Consider the following 26,220-nt stretch of genomic DNA (forward strand, 5'->3'; position numbering starts at 1 on the left):
CCAAAGGAGGACTTTCCTGTCTTTTGCAGATAACTGCATGAAAAGATAAATTGCATCACTGAGGAAATCAGAGCTGTAGTATTGTGTTACTAGTCTGTGTAGTAAGTCTAATACTTAAATGCCAAAATTCAATTTTTAAGTCAAATAAATGACACTTTGGCGATTTACTCTTCAGCTTTATTCATACCATATGAATTTTCTCTCTCTCCCCTGTCACTACAGGCTAGCAGTTATGTTTTCCTCTCCTTTTTCTTCACAGTGCCTCTTGTAGACAGACAATGAACAGGAGAGAATGAAGACGAAGTGATTCACTACAAGTCATTCCAGCACTCTGTATTCCTCTCTTCCAGTTAATGCACACTGTTAGTTGGAAATGGAGTCCCTGCCTTTTCAGATAAGGTTTTTGACCCCTGCAGTTTTTAAGATATGATCATATTTTCCTCAGTATTCCCTGACATGGAAGCAACTTTTTCCCACAAAACTTTTTGGTTTAATAAGTACCAGCTTCTTTCCTAGCTGCCACCCAAAGGAGCAGATGAAGAACATGACCAAAAAGAGTTACAGACATCTGTCTGCAGGTCTACTGTTTCACTGGCAGTCAGGCATTACTGCCAACAGCCCTCGCACACCTAAGATGAACCACAGCTTCATACACCAGTCTCTCAGGTGTTTGAATTTCATATTCTGAAAACCAGTAGCCAAACCTCTGCTAAGTTGTTGCAACAATACTAGTTTGCTTTCACCGAAGATCACTCCCCAAAGTAGGAAATAAACCAATGCTTTTTCAACTGTCTGTAGTAGTGCTGTGCTGTAGTGCTGGAGGGATGGAGCTGTTCTGCACGCAGAATGGAGCCCAGGGTGCAGAGCTCAGCAGCCAAGAGGAGTTTTAGCTGAGAAAGGGAGGCTAAACATCTAACATGTAAACATCTGCAGCCAGCCAGAAACAACAGTGGAAAGAAGCCACAATACTCCTGGGGTGGTACATCCTCCTTCCTGCAGCACCTTCGTCAAAAGGGCACATCCACAGTCTCCTGTGATCTGCGCCTTTTTTAAAGTTCTATAAAGGGACAGTAGTTGTCTTTATAAAATTGAATCTGCTGGAGGAGAGAAAGCATCTTTTCTCTGGTTGACGCTTTTACCAACTGGAATTTTGTTTTGCTATTGCCTGACAAGGTTATATATGTTACCTTACCACCAGATTATATGATGACATTACTATCTGTCGTGGTTTAGCCCCAGCCAGCAACTAAGCACCACGCAGCCGCTCTCTCACTCCCCCTGCCCCGGTGGGATGGGGGAGACAATTGGAGGAGTAAGAGTGAGAAACACTCCTGGGTTGAGATAAGAAGAGCTTAATAATTGAAACAAAATAAAGTGCAATAGTAGTACTAATAATAACACCATAATAATAACAATAACAATAATATAGAAAGCAAGTGATGCATAATGCAATGGCTCACCACCCGCCGACCGACACACAGACAGTTCCTGAGCAGCGATCACTCTTCCCTGGCCAACTCCCCAGCCAGCTCCCCCCAGTTATATACTGAACATGACGTCACATGGTATGGAATAGCCCTTTGGTCAGTTTGGATCAACTATTCCGGCTGTGCCCCCTCCCAGTTTCTTGTGCACCTGGCAGAGCATGGGAAGCTGAAAAGTCCTTCACTAGCATAAGCAGTACTTAGCAACAACTAAAACATCAGTGTGTTATCAACATTCTTCTCCTACTAAATCCAAAACACAGCACTATGCCTGCTACTAGGAAGAAAATTAACTCTATTCCAGCTGAAACCAGGACACTACCGAAGGTGTTTGCAGCCCTACAATTGGCCACGTGTCCCCCAGCACACACATGCGGGTTATCTGCAGGTCACAAGGTTCCAACGCCACGTTGGGAGTCTGCTACAGACCACCCAACCAGGATGTAGAGGTAGATGAAGTGTTCTACAAGCGGCTGGCAGAAGTCTCGCAATCGCTAGCCCTTGTTCTCGTGAGGGACTTCAACTTGACGGACATCTGTTGGAAATACAACGCAACAGAGAGGCAACAGTATCGGAAGTTCCTAGAGTGTGTGGAGGATAACTTCCTGATGCAGCTGGTAAGTGAGATTACCAGGGGAGGTGCCTCGCTTGACCTGCTGTTAACAAACACAGAAGGACTGGTGGGAGATGTCGTGGTCGGAGGCCGTCTTGGGTTTAGAGACCACGATATGATAGAGTTCTTGATTCTTAGCGATGTAAAGAGGAGGGGCAGCAAAACTGTTACCATGGACTTCCGGAGGGCAGACTTTGGCCTCTTCAGGACGCTGGTTGGGAAAGTCCCATGGGAGACAGTCCTGAAGGGCAAAGGGGCCCAGGAAGGCTGGGCCTTCTTCAAGAAGGAAGTCTTAAGGGCGCAGGAGCAGGCTGTCACCATGTGCCGTACGACCAACTGGTGGGGAAGACAACTGGCCTGGCTGAACAGGGAGCTTTTGCTGGGACTCAGGGAAAAAAGGAGAGTCTACCACCTTTGGAAGATGGGGCAGGCAACTCAGGAAGAGTACAGGGATCTTGTTAGGTCATGCAGGGAAGAAATTAGAAAAGCAAAAGCCCAGCTAGAACTCAATCTGGCCACGGTTGTAAAAGATAAAAGAAGTTTTTATAAGTACATCAACAATAAAAAGAGAGCCAAGGAGAATCTCCATCCTTTGCTGGATGTGGGGGGGAACATTGTCACCAAGGATGAGGAAAAGGCTGAGGTACTTAATGCCTTCCTTGCCTCTGTGTTTAATAGCCAGACCAGTCATCCCCAGGGTACGCAGCCCCCTGAGCTGGAAGACAGGGACAGGGAGCAGAATGAAGCCCCCATAATCCAGGAGGAAGCAGTTAATGACCTGCTATGCCACCTGGATGCTCACAAGTCTATGGGGCCAGATGGGATCCACCCGAGAGTACTGAGGGAGCTGGCAGAGGAGCTCGCTAAGCCACTCTCCATCATCTATCATCAGTCCTGGTTAACAGGGGAGGTCCCTGATGAATGGAGGCTTGCCAATGTGATGCCCATCTACAAGAAGGGCCGGAAGGAGGACCCGGGGAACCACAGGCCTGTCAGCCTGACCTTGGTACTGAGGAAGATTATGGAGCGGTTCATATTGAGTGAACTCAATATGAAATCAATATTTTTTTTTAAAAAAAAAAATAAAAGCATCTGAACACTTGTAGTACATATTACATCCAAAGGAGTCCAAAACAAAATGCTTCTAAACATGCTTGATTTTAATTTGCCTTTAGTTTCCAGCATCTCTCATCAGCTAGGGTTTTGGTTTTTTTGTTTTTTTTTTTTAACTTGTTGCTGACTACTTTGGAAAACTTCGGTAATGTTACCAATTATGAAGTGATTCTGCACTGCCTTTGGATTGTGTATGTATTCAGAAACAGTCTTAAAGCTTTTATTTAAGCTATTAAAAAAACCAGGGACTTGTGCCATTTGTTCTTTAACAGTGCTGTTGTAAAAAGACTTCCCTGTGAAAAAAAAAAAAAATCACTTGCTATGAACTCTGTTTATAGCTTTTTTTTTTTCCATGATGGATCTTTTTCTTTGTATTTGTACAGTGGCTCAGTGAAAGATGTTGCCATGACTTGATATTGTAACCAATAAACAAATGCTTTTAACCAGAAAAAAAAAAAAAAAAAAAAAAAAAAAAAAAAAAAAAAAAAAAAATCTGCTCGAGGGTAGGATGGCCCTGCAGAGGGACCTGGACAGGCTGGATCGATGGGCCGTGGCCAACTGTATGAGGTTCAACAAGGCCAAGTGCCGGGTCCTGCACTTCGGTCACAACAACCCCATGCAACGCTACAGGCTTGGGGAGGAGTGGCTGGAAAGCTGCCTGGCCGAAAAGGATCTGGGGGTGTTAGTAGATAGCCGGCTGAACTTGAGCCAGCAGTGTGCCCAGGTGGCCAAGAAGGCCAACAGCATCCTGGCTTGTATCAGGAATGCTGTGGCCAGCAGGAGCAGGGAGGTGATTGTCCCCCTGTACTCGGCGCTGGTGAGGCCGCACCTGGAATACTGTGTCCAGTTTTGGGCCCCTCAGTACAAGAAAGACATTGAGGTGCTGGAGCGTGTTCAGAGGCGGGCAACGAAGCTGGTGAAGGGTCTGGAGAACAAGTCTTATGAGGAGCGGCTGAGGGAACTGGGGTTGTTTAGCCTGGAAAAGAGGAGGCTGAGGGGAGACCTTATCGCTCTCTACAACTACCTGAAAGGAGGTTGTAGTGAGGTGGGTGTTGGTCTCTTCTCCCAAGTAGCTAGCGATAGGACAAGAGGAAATGGGCTTAAGCTGCGCCAGGGGAGGTTTAGACTGGAGATTAGGAAGAATTTCTTTACGGAAAGGGTGGTCAGGCATTGGAACAGGCTGCCCAGAGAGGTGGTGGAGTCACCATCCCTGGAGGCGTTTAAAAAACGGGTAGATGTGGCACTTCGGGATATGGTTTAGTCTGGTCTACCCTTGATTAGTCTAGAGTGGGCTTGGTAGTGTAGGTTAATGGTTGGACTGGATGATCTTAAAGGTCTTTTCCAACCTAGATGATTCTATGATTCTATGATTCTATGAACTCAACAGGCATGCGCAGGTCAACCGGGGGATCAGGCCCAGCCAGCATGGGTTCATGAAAGGCAGGTCCTGCTTGACCAACCTGATCTCCTTCTATGACCTGGTGACCCTCCTGGTGGATGAAGGAAAGGCTGTAGATGTCACCTACCTGGACTTCAGCAAAGCCTTTGATACCGTCTCCCATAGCATTCTCCTTGGGAAGCTGGCAGTTCATGGCTTAGGCCGGTGTACTCTTTGCTGGGCAAAAAACTGGGTGGGTGGCCGAGCCCAGAGAATAGTGGTGAATGAAGTTCTCTTCTTATCTCTTCTCCCAAGTAGTTAGCGATAGGATGAGAGGAAATGGGCTCAAGCTGCGCCAGGGGAGGTTTAGATTGGATATTAGGAAAAATTTCTTCACGGAAAGGGTGGTCAAGCATTGGAACAGGCTGCCTAGAGAGGTGGTGGAGTCACCATCCCTGGAAGAGTTCAAAAAACGGGTAGACGTGGCACTTGGGGACATGGTTTAGTCTACCCTTAATTTGTTTAATTGGTTTAGTGTGGACTTGGTAATGTTAATGATTGGACTGGATGATCTTAAAGGTCTTTTCCAACCTAAACAATTCTATACGATTCTGTAAAGCTCGCTCAAATTCCCACTCTTCACGGAACACAGACCTAAAATGGCGGCGCTGGGGGCTGCTCCCCACGCGGCCCCACCACAGGCCTTCCCGCCACTGCAAACTGACAGCCCCAACGTGCGCGGGTGCCATGTTTGACACGCGGGAGCCGCCTCCTCGCCGGCCCCGCTCCGCACCGAAAATGAGGGCGGGCTCGAGCGGCTCCATCTTGCGCCCACGGGAGGGGCTGCCAGGCCGTCCCGCGGCCCCGGCGCCAGCCAGGGCGTGCGCCGCTGCCTGCGCCTCTGCCCGTCCGCGCCCTGACCGCCGCGCCGCGCCTCCTCCCCGTCTCCTGCCGGCACCGGCACCGACACGCTGAGCGCGTCTCCCGGGGGCGAGGCCCCGTCCCTCGGCGGCGGAGGCTCCATGGTGCCCGCCCCCCCCCGCCCCGCAGCAACAGCATCGCCGGCGATGGCGAACCAGCTGGTGATCCTCAACGTCTACGACATGGTGAGCGCCCGGCCCGCGCCAGGGGCCCGCCGCGGCGGCCGGGCCCGGCCCGGGGCGGGTGGAGGCAGCGCCGCCCCGCACCTGTGGCGGCGGGGGGCGAGCCCGGGGGTCCGGCGCTCTCCGCAGGTCTCGTGTGACCCGCGGCAAAAGCTCGCCGCGGTGCCGGGCCGGGTCTCTCGGCGGCGAGGGAAACCCTTCCCCTGCCGCCGGTGAGTGGCGAGACGTGGGTTGACGGGAACCGTGGTGCTTGTCAGCTTAGGAAGCCCCACTGGAGTTAGGATCGCCTTATACTCGGTAGCGCTAGGAACAAGGAAAGAAAAAGTCTGATGGACGTGACACTGCTGAAAAAGTTCTGTGGATTTCCTGAATAAACCCAGTAGTTTTTAGGCAAAAGCAGTACCTTGTCTTCTCCTGTCATCCATGGAGTTTGCCAGTCTTTGGCTTGCTTTGCTTAGGAGGAAAAACATCTATAATGCTAGTCAGGAATATTTTTAATGGCATGCTTTTGCTTATGAAATATGTATACAAAGTCCTGTTTCTCTAAACATAGTAGAAATAAATAGCAGTAGCTTTCTTTTTCACCGTTTTTGAACCCCCCGGGTAACTCTTGTGTAATGCAAAGCATCGTGTGCTTGCCCTCAAAGCATGTAACTGTTTTATCTGTTTATTTGTATAGTAAGCTAGTAAGCCACTTGCTTGGATTTTTTTTTTTTTCTGTCAACCCCAGGGTAAACTTTCTTGCATGTTTTCTGTTTTGATTAGTGTTAATATTGCCTGAGAATGTCTTCCTACATTTCCCAGATACTACTGCAGAAAGGGGCGCTTAATTGCTTTTTTTATTTTGTTTTGCTGGAAGGAATGCACCGAGTTCAGTTTACCAAACTGAAACAAAATGCGATTGACAAGAAGCCAAAGAGAGCCTCAATAGCAGCAGACTCTCTCATCCTAGAATAACAGTAGATCAGACTTTTTTCTTCTATATCAGTCCCACTGGTTAGGATTATTTGTGTCTTTGCCTGAAAACTGCAAATTTAGTTTTGTAGTCCTATGGAATTTTTTCAGCAAATTTGAAGATAATCGGTAGATTTTTAACATTTTACTTGAATGGTGATTAAAACATATTTCCATATTATAAACTTTGATCCTTGTTCTTTTTTTTTTCGCTTAAACTGATGGATGAATTCTTGACCTCTTTTGAAGGCAGTGGACGTTTTAGCGTTGACTTAATCAGAATTAACATTTCATCCAGGATGTTTAATGGGGTTTGATTTCATGCAATCCTAATTCTGTTGTCTTTCTGACACCCAAGATGCAGCAGTTTCCCTGCCTTTCCTTCGCCCTTGGACCCTACCCATGCCAGCTGCAGCAAGAGTGCAGAAGACTTGGAGGCCCTCATTCTAACACAAGCAGCACTTTGCTCCCTGTCATGTCATTACAGAGAGGGACATGTTTTCCTTTTTGGAGAGGGGAGTCTTCTCTTCATAGGGGGCACAATACAACGTCTCCGTTGTGCCCTCTGATACAGCAGGTATACTTATTTACAAACTGATCTTTTTCATCTGATAACTGTAAATAAGGTGAACTTTTCAGAAGACGTGCTTTATTTAAATAGTACATATTTTTGGTAAGAGAGAAGCTACATTATAAAAAAGCGTATGAAAGATGCTTAGGGTATGTTCTCAAATGAGAAACATCAGCAAATATGGATCCCTCTTTAAATATTAAAATACTTATGCAGTGGAACAACCAAAGCCAGTATGTTAAAAACATTATTTTAGACACTGTATACACATCTCATACAAGCAGATTGATTTAATCATGTAAAATAGTTTTATTCCATAGCAAGCTTTTTAATGATAATTTAAAGTAATATGTAATGTATTGGTTTTGTAGAACAGATCCACTGTCCATAAGTGAAAGCCACGTAAATTTAAGTTTGAATGTGTTCTTTGCCCTTATACCTTAATCTCTCTCTCCTCCAATTTTTTTTTCTCATTTTTATGGAATACAATTTTGACACAAATTCAGGCTGATTAATGGCAGACTTTGGCAGACCAACCTATTGTTCATTTCTTTGAATTGTGTACTTGTTTGGGATTTTTAAAATGTGTGTGGCATACAATGAATCTCATTAAACATTCCATTGGTGCAGTAAACTAGTATCATCTTGTTTATAAAATTCCTTATTTTGTAATATCTGCCAAATTTAATATAAAGAGATGATAGCATAAATTATTTCCTACCTCACCACCTCTTTGACTGTGAGAGAGACTGTGATCATGTGGGGAAATATGAGAACTTTAAATAATTAAAAAAGTGTCCTTGCTAACAAACTGAATTCATAAGTAGTTTGCAGTCTGCTAAAAATGATTGAACTTCACAGCTGTGGAAGCAAGCTTATGTTCTCCCTGTGCAAGTTCTCCTACTCAGCCACTTCTGAGCAAGCAGCTGTATGATTACTCAGCTTGCCCAATTCTAAGGATGGATTGCAAGACTTGGCATTTTGATTTGAGTAGATGAATAGGAAACCACAGGATGCAAACTGTAGGATGTAAACTTGCAGCATGTCAGCTGTTTTATGATAACTGCCTCTGTGCGCATACTTGTACCACTATACTTTGCAGTAAAGGTGGTGGGTCTGCCTCGCTGAATGATTATTCCTCTTGCATGTACCGTGAGATGGAAATACCAGGTATTTGCCACCTTCCCGACTAAAAGAGCAGTATGTCAGCGATGTGCCAGTCATGGAAGCATACATGATGTACATTTAAATAACAGCTTTGTAACATTTCCTTGCTGAGAAACAAGTTCAGTTTTGTTTTAACAGTGAGTAACCCCTCTTCCTTTGCTGCAGCAGAACAGGCTGTATATAGCTGCATAGCCCACAAGAATGGAGAGAGACTGAGGAAGGGCTTCTGAGGGAAGTATGATGGTATCAGAGGACAAAAAATTATTCTGCGTAAGTTCATACTCTTTCCCCCTTTATTTCTGAGAAAAGGAGGTGCTGCTTCCCTCAGTTGTTGTTGCCTGCTCACATCAAAAAGAAACAGAGTACAAGACTAGCTTGCAGCATATGCATTCTCTAAGTTAGTATTATTACATTATCTGATGTGTTGTCACAAGAAGAAATGCTATCGCAGTGATAGAATATTAGTGTTTGTTAAAAAACTATCAACTTGTGTCTCTTTTTTACTTGTTAGAAGTTAATTTTGTGGATATATTGTCACGAATGGAGGTTTGTGAATCCTGATCATGTTAATTTATCGTGAATGAGTGACTTTACAAAGTTTGATTTAGTAGCAGTTTAGAATTTACTTGTGACAAATCGGAGGATTTGACTGTGATATTTTAATAGCAGTCAATCATCAGTGATTAACAAAGTGATTAGACAAAATTGATCAAAAAGCGACATAGTTACAGATCCGAAGATGGCAATGTTCACTCTGTTACTACATGGAAGTGCATAAAAGGGAAATTAAGTTACACTGCACTGGAATGATTCACAGAGAGATTGTATATACAGGGGGTAAGGAGGACCCTCCCATTGAGTCACGAGGTTCAGAATAGACCCCCTTGCTTTCTAAACTCCTTCTCAGAGAGGAGTCTAGGTGTGGCTAGGTCCAGTCTTGGTCTCAGACTTGGTCAACAGTTTATGTGAATAAGGATAATGCAGCAGTATAAGACTCACTTTATAATTAAATCATACATCTACAGACTACTGAAATTGATTTACACATACATACACACAGACATGAATATATATATATATGGTATACCATACTGTTAAAAATTCCCCTTGAGTTCAGTGAAATATTCACGTTGAATGCCTTGGCATTTCTCAGCAGGCGAGGGTTCAGCCTCAGGGAGTAAAGGGTTTCAGCCCAGGCTCCACTGTTGGTCTTCGGCAATGGGCTTCCTATTTTAGCAAACCAAGAGTTTGCTAGCTCTGAGAGGCGTCCCACTCAAGAGGGAGATGCTGGTGCAGCCTGCTGCAGTCCAGGAGAGCTCAAAGGGCCTCACTTAGGACTGCTGGTTATAGGATCGTGAGAGGATTGGCTTTAGTCATCCATCCGAGCCACGATCCAGGTCAGTAATTACTGGAATTCCAGTAACCGTGATACTGCTCTGTTGCAAGGCTGCCAGGTAACTGGTTGTTCTCATTCCCCACTTCAACAATGTAGGAGTTTCTGGTACAATTAAGGGGCGCCTGAGTGACCAACTCACTACACAATGATCGTGGTCTGGCAGGAATTCCTGAGGTCATACAGCAGTTGAAGGGAGAAAAGGTGGTGGTGGTGGGGAATGCACCACCACATATATGATCCTGAAAGTACAGATGCTTCCTAACTGAACCACACTGCAATTATTCCATCACAAGTACATTGAAATGATGCCACTTAAGAAAAAAGCTGAAATGCATGTCTTGTGAAAATTTACCAGCTGAAAGTGGAAATGTCTTATTGAAATATACTGCCTGCATACATCTTTACTTAATTCCTTTTACTGTGTTAGGAAAAACAAATGTGCAAGATTTTCTTCTTGTCAATACTGCAGTAGTAACAGGTATAATGAGTGAGGTGAAACCTATTGTCTATTTCATAGAGATAGAATAATTAGAAAGTTTTAGTGATTCCATCAAATTTTAGTCTTTATGAAAATTATATTCAGAAATTTTAAGTGGCAGTAACATGTGACAGACAGTTAAACAGAATTCTCTTTTGAGATTTCCTCATGCCACCTGCATAGCAAACTGTTGGAAAAAAGTTTCAGCAAAAGCATTGTGGAAGTCATGATATGTGATAAAGAAGGATGTTAATTTGCTGGTTTAATTTAGATCTAAAATGTGACAACCTATTGTATAAGCTGAACGGAGATTCACTTAAGAGATTATCCCACATGGGTCAGTTGTAGGGATTAATATGTACAATAAATTTTGTTAGGAGTGGGTTTCTGATCTAAACGAATGGCATTAGTCATTGGTACAGTACTTGACACAAGGTATGCATGCATGGCACCACAATTTATTTTAGGTTTGTTTCTTTTTTTTTTTTTGGGTTATAAAGTTGCCATCTTTTAAATTTTTAACATTTATTTAATAATTGACATTACTATCTTCGAGATCAAAATGTGAAATAGAAGAAAAAGGGAGCAATATTAATTGCATTGTGAAGGCATTTTTGTTATTAGATAACTAGACGTTAGGAAAGTGGTTTTGTTTTCTGTCTGCTGCTACAGAAAGAATGCAGAGAAAACTGAACTTGGTTATGAGTGTTGTGTCTTCTGAAACAAATAGATTGAGTAAATATTAATTTAATGGTATGTCATTGAAAATTTATTTTATAACATCAAAGCTTATTCCAACTTCATAATTTCAAAAGAGAAATGTTGTCATAAACAGCCTTATACTAGTTGGACAAAACTATAATTAATATTAACCTTTGTTTTACTTAGAGTTCTCAGATACTCAGAAGGCTGGTTTGGAATTTGGGACAGGAACCTGTTGTTCATACCTATTTGAAAAAAGAAAAGTACTATTCTCAGGAGCATCCAAAATTAAAGTATGGTATTTTATTTATATTTTTTAAATGGAATGCTATTTAAAATTGTGCTTCAGTAATAATTTTGCCATTTTTTCTTTTCTTTGAAGACAAATTGTCATCTACTAGGCAGGTTTAGCTGCCCTTTGTTTCATTCACTGTAATACGTAAACTTACGGAGGCCTTTTTCTCAGTCCTAAAAAACTCACTGCATGTAATTGTTGCACTTCCTAGGTATAGAAGCTCGTGGAGTAGAAAGTAAGACTGGACTCAAAAACCACTTAACATTTTTTACTGTAATAAATGGTCTTTGAGTCTTAATTGTCAAGTTGTAGGTATCAGCTCGAAGTTAAACATATCCCTCCATTCAGGCATGCCATTCCTGGAAGTTCCGAACGTGTGTGAGGTATTGTATCAAACACCTCATCTTCATTTAGAAAAAACTCTTGGACAGGTAGATACTCTTCTTCACCCTTCTTTAGACTTCTAAGTGGGGGTTGCGAATTTTTACTTTATGTGCTGATATTTCAGGTACAATTTCAAAAAAGAAGTAAGGTAGCTCAGGCAGAGTATCATTCAGGTTCAGTTAAACTGTTTCCAGCATCTCTGCTGGCTTGTTTAGGATAAAGTTTGGGTACTAGTGCAAAGTACCACATCTTAGACATTTTCTTTCACCTGCTGCTGAAGAATTCAGCATTTTCTGTGAATCAAGTTAACTCTACCCTTGATGAGCACTAGTAGGGCAATGGCCGTAGTAGTACGGTTCTAAACATATTTGATAAAATAATACCCAGAGTATATTAATGCTTCTTCTAATGCTTGCTTATATTCCAGTCATGCTTTGGCTGGGTGTTTGCACATTCTGGATAGGAAATAGAATAGCAAGGAAGCAGTTGGAGGTGAGGGAAAAGCAAAAGGGATCCCAGAACCTCCTTGTGCTACAGCATCCACCATCAGGTGGCGTTCATAGGAGCTTTTTTCTTAGGAACATCTTAACAGGATTCCAAAGGATGAATGCATTTCTTTCTTTTCACAAGTAACTATTGTCAGTTTTCTTAGAAATAAATAAAGGGTTTGTGGTAAGACTTTGGTGAGTGAGTCTGGACAGTCGCAAAAAGGCAATTCATGAATTCAGACAAACCTGACATTTGAAGAGCTTCCTGAGGCAGTGCCATCCCCTTCAATTCCTATTTTTTCTGCGCTGGAGCCCCTGATGAAACTCTTCTGCACTGTTACTTCTAGTACTTTGGACCCATAAATATTAGAACTAATCTAAGGACTTGAGAGTTGCTGTCAGTTGCTCTACTTTTATCACTGCTTACTGTATTTGAGGGCAATTACTTCTTTTCCTTTCCAAGAGTATGTAGTATTCACCGTATTTAGCAGTGTGCCATGAAAACAGGTCAGCAGTGACAAAAATTCAATTTTCATTTGATTGTGAGTTCATGAGAAAATAGAACAAACCAGTAAGTAATAGTGATGTGAACATACCAGGAGTTACGTGCAGGAAAGGTATTTGTCACAAGTTTCGTGATCTGTAAAATTTTATCCTCTGTAGGCCTTCAGTGAAGCTAATCCAAGTACATCAGAGCTAAATTTTGTCATGGGGTAGTGAGAATGACTCTGCGTTTACATTTTACAAGGGGTTCTCAACTGCAGACTTTTCCTGCAGCGTTTGCCATCTGACCCTTACCCATTTTACACGCTCTCTTAACGCCAATTATAAGAAGTTCACTATCATTTTGTGACTTCACCTTCTTTTTTAGTTTACTCTCAGCATGTAATTAATGCTGTGTGTTATACTGCAAGAAACGAGTATGACTTTTAATGGGGTAGGTGGTAGTGTTTATGTAGGTTTGGTTTGCTCTGTTGTTATCTATTGTAAGTTTCTGTTTTATCACTAGATGGCAACATAGCAACACTCCATATGAAAAGTTGCTATAACCAGAGATGGGCTTTCTCTATCGCATTTTTCACAGCAGAGCTTAAATAATTCACCCCGCCCCCCAAAATGGGAACATATGCATTCTGGTAATTTCAGGAAATCGTTTCTTAATGGTGTGAGTTCTGGTATTACTTTTTTATATCTTATTAACTGCTGCTTTTGTAGACAACTGAAGTGCAGAACAACTAATTAAGAGAAAATAAAATTGCTTTCTAAATTAACAGTCTTTTTTCTTCCAAAAAAGGAAGAGAGTCTATTGATTAATCTGAATCATCTCACATATGCTCGGTTGTTTCGTGGAAGCACCTTTTATTGAAGCCAGTGGCACTTGTGTTCACATCTACAAGAACAGAATTTGCATCATTTTTGCCTTTCCAAATATTTCATTTACTGAGATAAGCCTGGAAGTTAATACATCTGTTGAGAGAAAAACACTGAAGTAAGTTTGGGGTGAAACAATTTGTATCCAATAATCATATGCAAGCGTCTCTTTAGCATCCCTCTTGAGAGCACTGAGCCCACAGACTAATTCAAATTCTAGTCAGACTGGACAGGATGATTATCACTAGGCAAGGTATGAAAACTGAAATTTCAAACTCAGTTTCTCAGGAGACATATTTTCCAGTGAAATGAGAGAAAAAGAAACAAAACCAATCTTGACTGAGCTACCAGCTTCTTTTGCTTTTGGAACCTTGGACAGACTCACAGTTTTGCTCAGTATTTGGTAAACAGCCAGTGAGAGGCTCTTAGGCTTCTTCAGTCTCCTCTGAAACTCAGCAGCAGCTTCTCAGGAAACTCAAAACAGTTTGTAAGAATAGAAATAGGTTCTGTCCTGCATTATGTTTTCTCCAGAGGCCAAAACTAGAAAGCTTATACTCCTCCTTTATAGGTCTGCTTTATAGTGAGCTGAATTTTTTGATTTTTAAGTTTCTGTCAGCCCTGCTGTATCCTGATGTAGTGAAACAGAACTGTTTGGGCCTTGATATTTGAGCAGGTCATCTTCTTCAGAGATGCCGGCCTTTTGCACCCCGTCAGATCCATTATTATGCTATGTATTTAATGAATGACTCGTATTATGCCAACTGAAGTTAGGGAAGTAATATTGGAAAGCTGTGCAGCTACTGTTAATTGAAAAGTACCAAAAATAATTTCTCTGTCTTGATTAACTTGCATTATCCACACTTTCTGTTTCCTGGGAATGTTCGTCGAGAAAACCTCTTAAGTTTCAAACTTACTCCAGAGGTGATGTATTGGAGCTACTAGAGCTGTGTTCATATCAATGTATATCCTAATAAAGTGACAGTACGCTATGTACTTATAACTGGGAGGACTACACAGATTTTTGATCTCTGTAAGGGACCCATCAATGAATGGCTTAGTAGAATTAACAATTCTATGGAATACACTGAGCATGGGCAAGTGAAGCGTAGAAGCATAAGGATATAGAATTACATAATATGTTATTTTTTATCTGATTCTCTAAGTTAGTTGCTTACCAAGCATACTAACATTTTCTGCTTTCAGTGCTTAGAATATCTGCATTAGGAATGCCTCTGTAAGTGGCAATGTGATGCATACATACACACATGCTGAGTGTGCAAGAAACTAAGAATTCTTCCCAAAGAAATTCTCAATACTGTACCCAAAATGCATCTACATCTGTGCTAGAAACACAGTCAACACAAGTAAATGCACCATTAGCGGATTTGAGAAGTAGTGTCTGAGCCATGTGGTTAGGGACAAGAAGATAGAAGGTAAATGAGGCTGTATTCAACCATGAATCAAAATAATAAAGGATTGTCACTATTATTTTCTGCTACGTTTTCTATTTTGCTTGCTCAGTCATTGGCTTCACCGGAGGTGTCTCTCCAAGAAAAGATGATCTGATAGATACCCTCAACAGAGTTTTGGAGTATTCAAGGAAAGACGTAGCCAACATCTGATTCTCGTGCAGAATGAAACTGTTGCCTTCAGAGTAAATATCGGAGCAGTATTGTCTCAGGAGGTTGACTGACAGAAGTGCAGCCTTCAATACTTGAGTCGAAGAAGGCTTGTTCAACTTCACAGCTCTGATGTTCATTCAAAGTTGGATTAAGAGCTTCCCTCTGTCAGAACAGCTTGTTCTCCAGTAGGAGTTACACTTGGTGCTCACGGCTTTGGTAAACTGGACATTTGAGTTCATGGTGATTTGGTTTGCTCATTCACCTCTGCATAAAGATGGTCACCTCAACCAGGTAAAAAAAAAAAAAAAAAGACAATCAAGGCACTAATGGTTGGTCTTCTTCCATGTGGAGCGGTCTGGAACTCATTCAAAATATCAGTCATATCTGAATTTCATTAGCATTAGGAAATTAAAATCTGTGCTCTTTCTAAACTCCCTGTAGTTTCAGGGCTGAGTTGGACAGCAGATGGATCTTAATCTGAACGGGACCAAATTATTTAGACAAACTCCTCTTTCATTCTTTCTGTATCCAGAGGAATGAAAAGCACAGAAAAATCCTTAAAAAGACTATTCAGCTGAATAGCCCCTCTACAGGATTAAGTGAAAGTGCTTCCAGAGACTAAGGTATACTAATCAGAACCGAAAAACATCAGACATCCACAAGCAGCCACCTGGAGTTCCACCTACAATGCCATTGGAAAAGCATCTATGAATGACAGCATTTCTTAGAGCAGTCTTTTTCTTAACATACGCTAACTCCGTATTAGCTCTGGATGTGAAGGGGATGCTGCTTGTTTTCACCATTAGTATGGGGGTTTTTATGTATACTGAAAAAGAAAAATTAAAGGGCTGCTTACCGTTAATGAAAGTTTTGAGATATGTATGCCATATGCCTATTCATCTTCTGTCTCTGGAAGAGGTCCTCATAGAGCTGTTTAGATCTAGAATTATGAGGTTGAGGGGCCTACAGAATGCATGGTGTGGTCTCCTTTATGTCCCTATGTGCAAAGAGATGAAGCATGAGCAGGTTTCATGAACGCTGCTCAAACCATATGGCTTCAAGTGCTAACAGCACATGCATCCATAGTGGCAGTGTGCCTATGGGGAGTATATCTTCAAAAACTCTAGCTAGTGCTGAGTAACTTCCTATTTTCTCAGAAACTTTCCTGTGTCTGAAATTTATATAAGTGCCACCAGGCATTTCATAATTCACAAAACGTTGTGTAGTATGGTTAGTATTTTAGATTAGTTGATCATTTGGTGAACTAGTTTGTTCAGTCATTGTTTTATTAAAGATGCTGGTATCCCCCTTCCTCATATGAGATCATATATGGTAACACTGCTAGAGTCAGTAAATGGAAATGTATACAGTCCTTAAAAGTAAATAAAGGATTTTCCCTTCCTTCTTCAAAATGTGCTCCTTATATCTACACAAAGACCCATCTTCTATCCCCATTCTTAAGCAAAAGAATTCCATTCCTTTTTTTTTTTTTTTTTTTTAAAGTGGAAGTGAAATTGAGAGGGCGAAAGATACGCCTGTCAGCCACTAGGCATAGCTTGTCAAGAGGTTTTAACTTGGGGATGTATCTGAATGAAGTACATGTAGATATCATATGAGAAAGATAAAAACTGTAAGAAAAAATAATTTGAAATAAATACAGCCATAGTCTTTTGTAAATTTCAATTACACAAATGTGTATTCTTTCTGCTTTTCTTCTTGCAGACTACTTTGGGAATATATTGATAAAAATGAATAATAACATCTTATTTGCTGCAAGAACTGGCTTGAAAGAATTAGTAAAGCTTCGTGTGTGGAGAAGTGGAAAATACGTGGTCCTTTATTTGAACCGATCTGCTAACGTATACGTGTTATTAAGTGATGGTTCTAGAACACACCACCAGACCTAGCCTTTGGAAATGGAAAGATTTAGCTCTACATTTAGCTCTGAAGAATCTTGCTCAATTGTAGCTTTTCAGCACAGCATAGATTTGAAAGTCTACTATCTGGACATGGGAGATGAAGTGATAGCTTTTGAGGAGAAGGTGGCTATAAGTAAATCTCTGGAACTCTAGAGGAGAGACCTACTATGACTAGGAAAAAGGAGCAGTTACGAAGTTGCTCATGGAATCTGTGTTAAAAATGAGGTAAGTTTTCTTTTAAAGTTTCTTTCAGATACGAGTTTCTTCCTATTATATTTTACTATACATTTTCATTTTCCTGCTGTATTTGGGCACTATTTGGGATCATCCTTGTGTGTATGTAGGAGTGGAGAAAAGCTTCTTTGGACATGCATTCACTGCTGTTGAGATGTCACAGCAGAGTATATCCTCATCCATCGTCCATGCAGATTAATTTTCTACTAATGTAGCAATTATTTAAATCTGCTTCCTGGATTTTAAAGTCACTAAGAGAAACCATTACTTAAAACTATAAACTAAAATAGCATATTAACTAAGTTTCATCATACCAGGTCAGCACTGTAAATTTGTAAATTAAGTACACAATTCTGCAATATTAAGAAAGTGGACTTCTTAATAAACATGAACAATTAGTTACACAAGCTAGAAATCATCTGCCCTGATTTAGGCATATGGAACACATTTAAGTGTCTTCTAAATGTTTGTCAGCATTGCATCTTGTTTATCTGCCCCTTTCCATTCTGCTGCTGCTATGTTTCATGGGTGTCAACATTTGGATGTCTAATGATCCATCCATACATACGAAAAGTGTCTCTCTTGTGCTTGAACAACCTGCTAATTTAGGTGTCTATATCATAATCATAGCATGCTGTGAAGCAACTGCTATTTCTGAAAAGTTTAAGTCCTGTCACTCTCTACAAGTTCACACTTTCCAAAATATCTCAGAAACAAGGCTCTGTTATCCAGCCCATAAATGAGGCCCGACCGCTAGTATAAAAACACTGACCTAAACATGTTTTGGCAAGGCTTGGGACAGGTTCTGGACTAAAGAGCTAGGAAATACCAAAAGTAAATGGCGTAGAGGAAAAGGATCTGATGAGAGATCAGCTGTTGCTGCTTGCTGTTCATATGGCACATGCCTCATACTCTTTCTAGATGCAACGTTGTGGTTCTCACTGATGAGATGGAGTGGGTAGAGTGTTTCCAACTCTATCACAATGCCATGATGTGTCTTTGCAGCCTTCCTTGAGACAGATTCATTTTCAGTCATGTCACAGACATTGCTGTTTTCCTCTAACATATGTGAGAATGCCTGGTCATGGAGTGCAGAGTTTGTTCTTACTGTGTGTGGGAATGTTGTTGAAGGAATATTCTTGTGGTGCTCTGAGATGCTATTTCCTTCCCTGTGTTGTACCTATGAAGAAGAGAGGGGTGAGGATTTAGGTAGCTATACAATTCTGCTGCCCAGTGACCTTGGCTCCTTGCTTTTCCTTTTCTTTCCTTTGTCTTCCTCCCTTTCCAGCTCCCACCCTCTCTCAGGGAATTCTAATGCTCCTCTCTGCTTCTTCCCCACAAGAGGCTGAGAATGAGGAACTGACCACAGTGACTGAGTGCTGGAGTGTTTGAAGTAGTGATTTATTAGAAAAAAAGGGAGCTGACTGTGGAATGGGATTGGCATTCTGGTAGAGGTGACCAGGTAGCTACCATGCATATGATCACATCCCCTTAAAGACAGCAACTTGTTTCTCTTAGAGCAGCATCTGCAGTAGGAGCTAGTCATTTCTCCTCTGTGACACGGGGTGTCGAAGGAAAGTGGAGTGTGTGATTCCAAGAAGAAATGCCAAATCGCTGAGGGTGTCTGTGTGAAGCAAGAAAAAAACAGGAGATAGGAATAAGGATGCTGAATTGTGCAGTTCTTGCAAGCACACTGCAAGCATGACAGCGCTTTTATTTTCAGATGTTTCAGGAGGGCACTGCATTGCTTAGGATGAGAGTAGACCTCTCGGGTGCCTTGTCCAAAGGAATCTGAAGAGCGTAAGAATACTGAGAGGTTGAAAGAGCACAGGCTTAGTCTTTTGTGCTAGGGCATTTGTCTCAACTAAATGATCTCGGTTGATGGGATGTATCAACCTATGGTTCAGATATCTAATTTAGGGTAGATGAATCCCAGATAAACTATTTGGGCAACGCAGAACCACATGAATAGAAAAAAGATTCAGCCTCTCACTTAACATACGCACTGTGGAGGACCCATATAAAATAAGTTCCAGAAGTAGAATTGGACATTTTTTCAGATTCCCCAGATATCATGAAGATAATCCTTTATCTCACTAGAAGCATCATTGCAGTTTAAAGATTTTTATTAATTATCGTTATTCTTTATTCTCTTTTAGACATCTACATTTTACCATCAAACTGACTATACTACAGAATCCAATTATATGCAGGCATTGTGAGTATCAGAAAATTTTTACAGTAGATGTTAAGTTGATAACATAGTTTTGATAAGTAGGAATTAAAAGTTTGTTCAGTACTGTGCTAACTGCCATGACAGTTTTTTACCTAAATTAAATAATACAGTTAATATTGCTGGCGGGAAGATAATGCTTGTTGCTGTAATACTTCAAGAAGGGCCATATGTAGCCCACAACGGACATGAGTCACATTAGGGAAAGCAAGTAAAATATTTATAAAATATGAAAGAGATAATCCTGTTACAAGGGGTTTATAAGGGTCCTATTGACAGAAAAACCATGCACATTTTACCTAATACATAGATTTATTCCAGAGTTTCTTTTCACTCTTTATGTTCCAGTTGACAGGCTTTTCAGCATTTATATATTCTTGGGTGAAGATACAGCTGTTGAACAAAGCTACCTCCCCAGGTTATATTCACTGATGAGGATGTGGGGTTGGAGATCAATCCTAACTCTCTTGTCCTACTTTTGGCTTAGATTTGCATACAGGTTTCTTCAAATCTTCTCTCCATCTCTAAAAGTGTTATGGATACTCAGGTTACTCAGAAAACAGTTCTGACCTTCTTCCATACTATTAACCAGCTTTTTTCAGAAATGCAAATGTCCCTTTGGCGATTAAGATGCTGCTGTCTTTTGTATATGAGTGAATTAATTACACATTGATAGCCTACTGCAAGCTAAAATATGTCTCCTCTCATTTGGTAAGCCTTTTTACAAATACCATCGCAGAGCCTTTCCAGACTCTATACCTTATATTCCACATATAAACTAAGAGCTTATCTTCCTGGAAAGATATATGAGAGATGACTTGAGTGTGGCACATGATTGAGCCACCTCCTTCTTTGAAGGAGGTGACTTCAGCTACTGTTAAAATAAGCACCTCAACATGTAGCCTTAGTACAGTGCTCTGCCAAAGGACCAAATGGGATTTTTGTATGTATGCGAAAGAGAATATGAGTAAGAACCAAGAAGATCAATGTGCTTTGTTGCGTAGCGTTGATAAAGCTGAGACTAATATATTTGTGTCCAGTTCTGATATCCCCTGTTCAAAAGGAATGTAAAAATACTAAGAAGGCTTTAGGATCACAAAAATTACCTGGTAAATGAAGGAAAAGTTTTAGAATGTGACACCTAAGAAATCAATTTACTTCCTGTTTGATAAAAGAAAGTGGCCATTGCCCTCAACATTTTCATAATGCTTGCAACTCTGCACAAGAAAATGAATGTAATTTAATGTCAGGCTTAAGTGTTCCATCAGGTATGCTGTAGGAATTAGAAAGGTATGGTGTTCCCAGTACACAATGGCCAAATTACCCTCTGTGAGGTGAAGGCGTGTCTGTTTTCACTCTCCTTTGAAGCATCAGAGTTTGAGCACAGGTGAATATGATACCAGATAGGCTAAACCACTGCACTGATGTAGCTGGGAGAGTGTTATTCCACAGTTGCATGGGTTATTGGACCTTGTTCTTATGTTTAAAATGAATTACAATTCCCTGTTATTTCAGAGGCTTCAAACAAAGTAATCACCTGAGAACTGAAATGCTTTAGTTAACTAAATTTACTGTGCTTTATTTAGAAGAATCCGGATATAATTAAAATGTCCTGAGATACTCAGAAAGCAAGAGTAGATGCCTAATAGTCCTAACTACTGTGATTTGTATGCTTTACTAATAGCTTTCCTTTATTTGTTGCCATAATTACACTCATTATATTTTTTGAAGTTACTTTGCCAGTCTCATGTGTCCCCTTAAATTGGTCTGACAATTGGTAATGAGCTCAGAGTCTGTATTGTGTTTTGTTTTGAATAGCTTCTTTTGCTTTCCACCCAAGACCAGATTCTTACATTTTCAGTTAGGTGAAGCATCCAGCCAAAGATTTTGGCAAATGATCCATGAAAAAGGCTAAATACCCCAAATGATCATTCTTCTGTGACTTCATCTTTGAATCAGCAGTACTGCAACCCACTTTAAAATCACTGGCCTTGGAGCTCTTATGCCAGGAGCGCATCAGCAGTATCAGATTTTAAACAGCACTTTCAACAATTACATTGTTGGGGCTACTAGTCATAGTGCCATTTATGTGTTCAGAGTGAGGATATTAGATTGAAACTACAGGTTATTGTCCTTTTTTTAGTGTGATAAAATGTAATGATGTGGGGTGAAAATGGATGAAATGCCTACCATGGATATTTTTAAAATATTTTTGCTCAGGATTTCCTTTGGCTTTGGGTGCTACCAATATTTTTACTTCTGCCTGGCTCTAATGTAGAAATGAGGGTGTCATTTCTCAGAATCCTTGACTTTTCCATTTTTCAGACTAATCGACAACATATACTGAGTACACAATCTGAAAACAATGAGGCATTTACAAAAAATGAACCATACTATTTGTAAATAAACATAGGTTATCTGAAAACCTTTGAAAAACGTCCTATCTTATGTTTTACAAGAACTCACAAGAGTATTGCTTCTATTCAAGACTATTTCTTCCCTTTACTTCAGATTAACAATTTCAGATTAACAATTTCATATTTCAACTTTTTTATCCACTCCAAATTTTTTAAAATAAATTGATCTGTATAATATTCAGTGTACTACCCCACATCCCATATATTTTGGGAACATAGATAAATTCCAGTAAGAAGTCGATAAAATAAACTGGTATGTTCACATTTCCTGGCGGCTTCCCTCTACTAGCTAACCTTACCCTAGAAACCAACAAGTGTTAAGGTTTCACAGCCTGAAAAAAGGTCCTGGCACAGGAGAGAGTTCTGGCTTTTCTTCTCCCCTTCTTTCAAATCTGCTTGCTTGAACCACCAGCACAGAGGTCGAATGGAAAACAGTGAGGACTGGTTAATGCACTGCAGTTTCTGCAATGTTCCAAGCATTATACTAAGCCTACAGTAAAGAGAGCGGTTTTCAAACTTTTTCTAACCTCTCTCAAAGCCGTAATAGTTCCCTTGTACCCTGATCTTTGCAGAGACGCGTCGCCTCCTGTTTAAACCCTCCCAAGCCCTGCCAATACTGCTGGGATGACTCCTGTAGAAAGTGCTTTTTCCAAGGGAGAGGACACATAAAAAACAGGTATTTACATGCCTGCATGCTCACAAAAGTTCACTTTACTGCAGAAAAAACAGTTGTAACTGCAAATATATTAAAAGTTGACTATGTGCTTCTTTTGAGTGTTACTTATAACTTTAGAAGGTTTTGAACAATGTTAATAATTTAATAATTCTAATCAGCTTATCAAGGACTTAAATTTTTCATTAAATAGGTAAGGATGGGTGATTCTGGGCACTGGACAGTTTTGGTTTTGCTCTCAGCTGTGAAAATAACCTAACAAGGCTTTTTTATGTGTTTCAGTTTTTGTGATGTAAAAGCATTCTCTGCAGTCTGTACGTACGGTGTAACTGAAAAGTCACAGCTAGTAGATGTTTCTAAATATTACTGTTATTTAATATACCAAATTATTCTTGCAGTCTTATTCTATTGCTTTATTATTTAATATTTGTGTGAAATAAACTTGATATTACAAAAGCATAAAGCCAAGATACCATGCTCTTGTTCTGTGCAGAAGATTCACAGATAAAGGCAGGAGAATTTATCCACACATTTTTAATGATGCAGTTTCTCCAGAGTCTCTATTTGAAAGCGAACAGGATGTCTGCCGGCGTGTCAAACCTCACCTGCTGTAATGCAAGTGTTCTTACAAGATCCACAAAGCTAGACACATCCCTTGCAACTGCTTAGACTTGTTTCTAGCCATTCATATTAGTCTTACAGAAATCACGTTTCCACAGCCTCCTGGAAAAAATACAGATTTGCGTGGATGGGAGTAAAAAAAAAAAGTTAACATTATTAGCACTTCTCCGACATACCCAGAAACTTCAGAGGATTGCTTTAGCCAGGCTTACAACTTATTTGGCAAGGTGAAAAGTGTTCAGAGATATTACTCAGATCCCAGCCTGCAGGCCTCAGCCTGGTAAACCTGGGGATACTACCTGCTTCTCATTCCAGCTTCTGTGGTATTTTATTTTCTGTGTTCTGTACAAAAGATACCTGGAGTTGGAAAGCTTTTTAAACCAAATGAACTTCTAAGGACCCCAGTACAGTCACCTCTTATTAGGAAAAGGCTTTATTCTTATTCCCTAATCAAAGGAATTGCCATTGACTGAAAAAGTCAATTGCCATTGGCTGGAAAAGCAAGTAATTTAGGTATCCCTATTGGATTCTGAATTGTTATGACCACACAGATTAAAAGAAAGCCCTCATAATTAACCAAATATTGTCCTGAGTTACTGTACCAAGTGAATGTACTGCTAGTATGAAATCTGAGATATTCTTGACTAATTAAGGCAGGATTCTAAAAAGTAATTGTATTTTAATCCTAATTCATTTGCATTTCAGGTCAGATACACCTAGAATTACGCTCTGTTCAGTTGTCACGCTCTTCATCTTTTTGGTCGTCCTCGTCATCAGCTACAAATACACTGCTACTAACATCTAAACATCACTCAGCTTTCAAGAGAACTAGAGCAAGACTTAAAGACCAGTATCTTACAATGTCATGCTAACAACAACCCATAAAATAAATTGTCAAAATATGGTATCATTTTAGGCAGCTGCATGTTTTGTATCTCTGTAATATCATTTAATGTATTTAGTTTCAAATATAAAGGACATGCTACTGAGTACACTTTTAACTGATTTGTGAGTAGAGGTCCGTGGTGGCTAATAGCTTTTAAAGACACCCTTCAAGCCGAACTAAGTTAAGCTACAGTTGTGAGCCTCCTGCTTGGGTTAGCCTCACCTTCTTACGGCTTTTGCTGACTTACCTAAGATGTTAGCAGATCTTTTCAGTGTGAAATCTGATAGAAAAATGCGTGCAAAATTTCCACTCTATCCGAGGGGCTGCAGCCAATTCAGTTCTGTCGTGGTTTAACCCCAGCCAGCAACTAAGCACCACAGAGCCGCTCGCTCACTCCCCCTGCCCCAGTGGGATGGTGTGGAATAATTGCTGGAGGTGACTTAGAAATTAAACTTATATTTGCATTTTTAGGAAAGGTACAGCATTGGAGAAGCTTCCAGGGTGGAGTGCAGCCAGCACGCAAGGAATCCATTCCACAGAAAGTTCCCTAGGCCTGCAACCTTAAATGTCGGCAACACCAGGGGAACTTGGTGCGCTGGCTCTAAGAGGAACTGCCCGGAGGGTGGAGCGGTGTGGAGATGCCACGGCCAAGCTCTGTGATGATATGGGAACTCAAAGGTACCACGGAACTGATAAGCTGCATATTTGTTACCTTGGGCCAACAGTCTGTCCTGATTTTGACAAAATGCTGTCCTTTTGGTAAACTTTGCTCATTATAATATCATTATAATACCAAAACACACCTCCATCCCAAAAGCTACCTGCCTCTAAGGTGCGACCACCCTTCACTGAGCTTGCGCTTTGAATTAGGTTGCAGACTTCCTTCTTGGAGAAGGCCCAGCCTTCCTGGATCCCTTTGCCCTTCAGGACTGCCTCCCAAGGGACTTTCCCAACCACCATCCTGAACAGGCCAAAGTCTGCCCTCTGGAAGGCCATGGTAACAGTTTTGCTGCCCCTCCTCCTTACGTCACCAAGAATCAAAAACTATCATATCATGGTCGCTAAGCCCACTTGTAGGGCTGCAAACACCTTTGATAGTAACATTGTCATATAACCTGGTGGTAAGGTAACCTTGTGTATAACCTTGTCAGGCAATAGCAAAACAAAATTCCAGTTGGTAAAAGTGTCAACTGGAGGAAAAACAAAAGCTGAAGAGTAAATCGCCAAAGTGTCATTTATTTGACTTAAAAATTGAATTTTGGCATTTAAGTATTAGACTTACTACACAGACTAGTAACACAATACTACAGCTCTGATTTCCTCAGTGATGCAATTTATCTTTTCATGCAGTTATCTGCAAAAGACAGGAAAGTCCTCCTTTGGAGCAAAAAGACTGTGATCAGCTAGGTGTCAGAAGCAGCATTAAGCATGTGTGAGTGCTGCAGAAAGTTATGCCTTCTGTGGTATGTTTTGCAGCAGTTCACATTTATCAAAATAGTTTGGGGATTGAGAAAGTATGGTATGGGGCTACTCCAGGATACTCACGAAGATCAGTTTGGCAGTTTGGTAAAGTGGGCACTGTGACCACAAAAGAAGTAATGTGTGAATCCCGGGACTTCTGCCTTGTAAAACTGAAAGCCAAGCTGCTTGGGCCCTTCATAGGAACACAGCAAATGTCCTCCGAGAAGAACGCAAACCAAAATCATTGTCTACCAATCTGTACTACATTTACTTTATGCCATGACATTTTCCTATCCTTGTATGGGAGAAATACGCTTGACGAGCAGTCTGGTTTCCTGTCTTTATAGAAAATGCCATTGTCTGTTTAGTTTTCAAAGGTGTAGAAATAGTCAAGATTAGAGGAGCACCAATTTTCAGCCCTCTGAGAGAACCGAGAGAAGCCTAAGGCAGCTTAGATGCACAGAGAGATGCAGAGCACCCTGCACAGACGTTGCTACACACCTCCTGTGCGTCTCGTGCATTTGGCGTACGCGCAGCTAAGGTGGATGAGGCACGTACAAATGCTCCAGAAGGAACTGGAGGGCTCTCCCCTGTGCTTCAGCCCATTCTCTCTTAAGGGAAGACCGACTTAATGTTCAGACCGTTTTCACTGGAGAT

This window comes from Pelecanus crispus, chromosome 3 (assembly GCF_030463565.1).
Source record: "Pelecanus crispus isolate bPelCri1 chromosome 3, bPelCri1.pri, whole genome shotgun sequence".
NCBI lineage: Eukaryota > Metazoa > Chordata > Aves > Pelecaniformes > Pelecanidae > Pelecanus > Pelecanus crispus.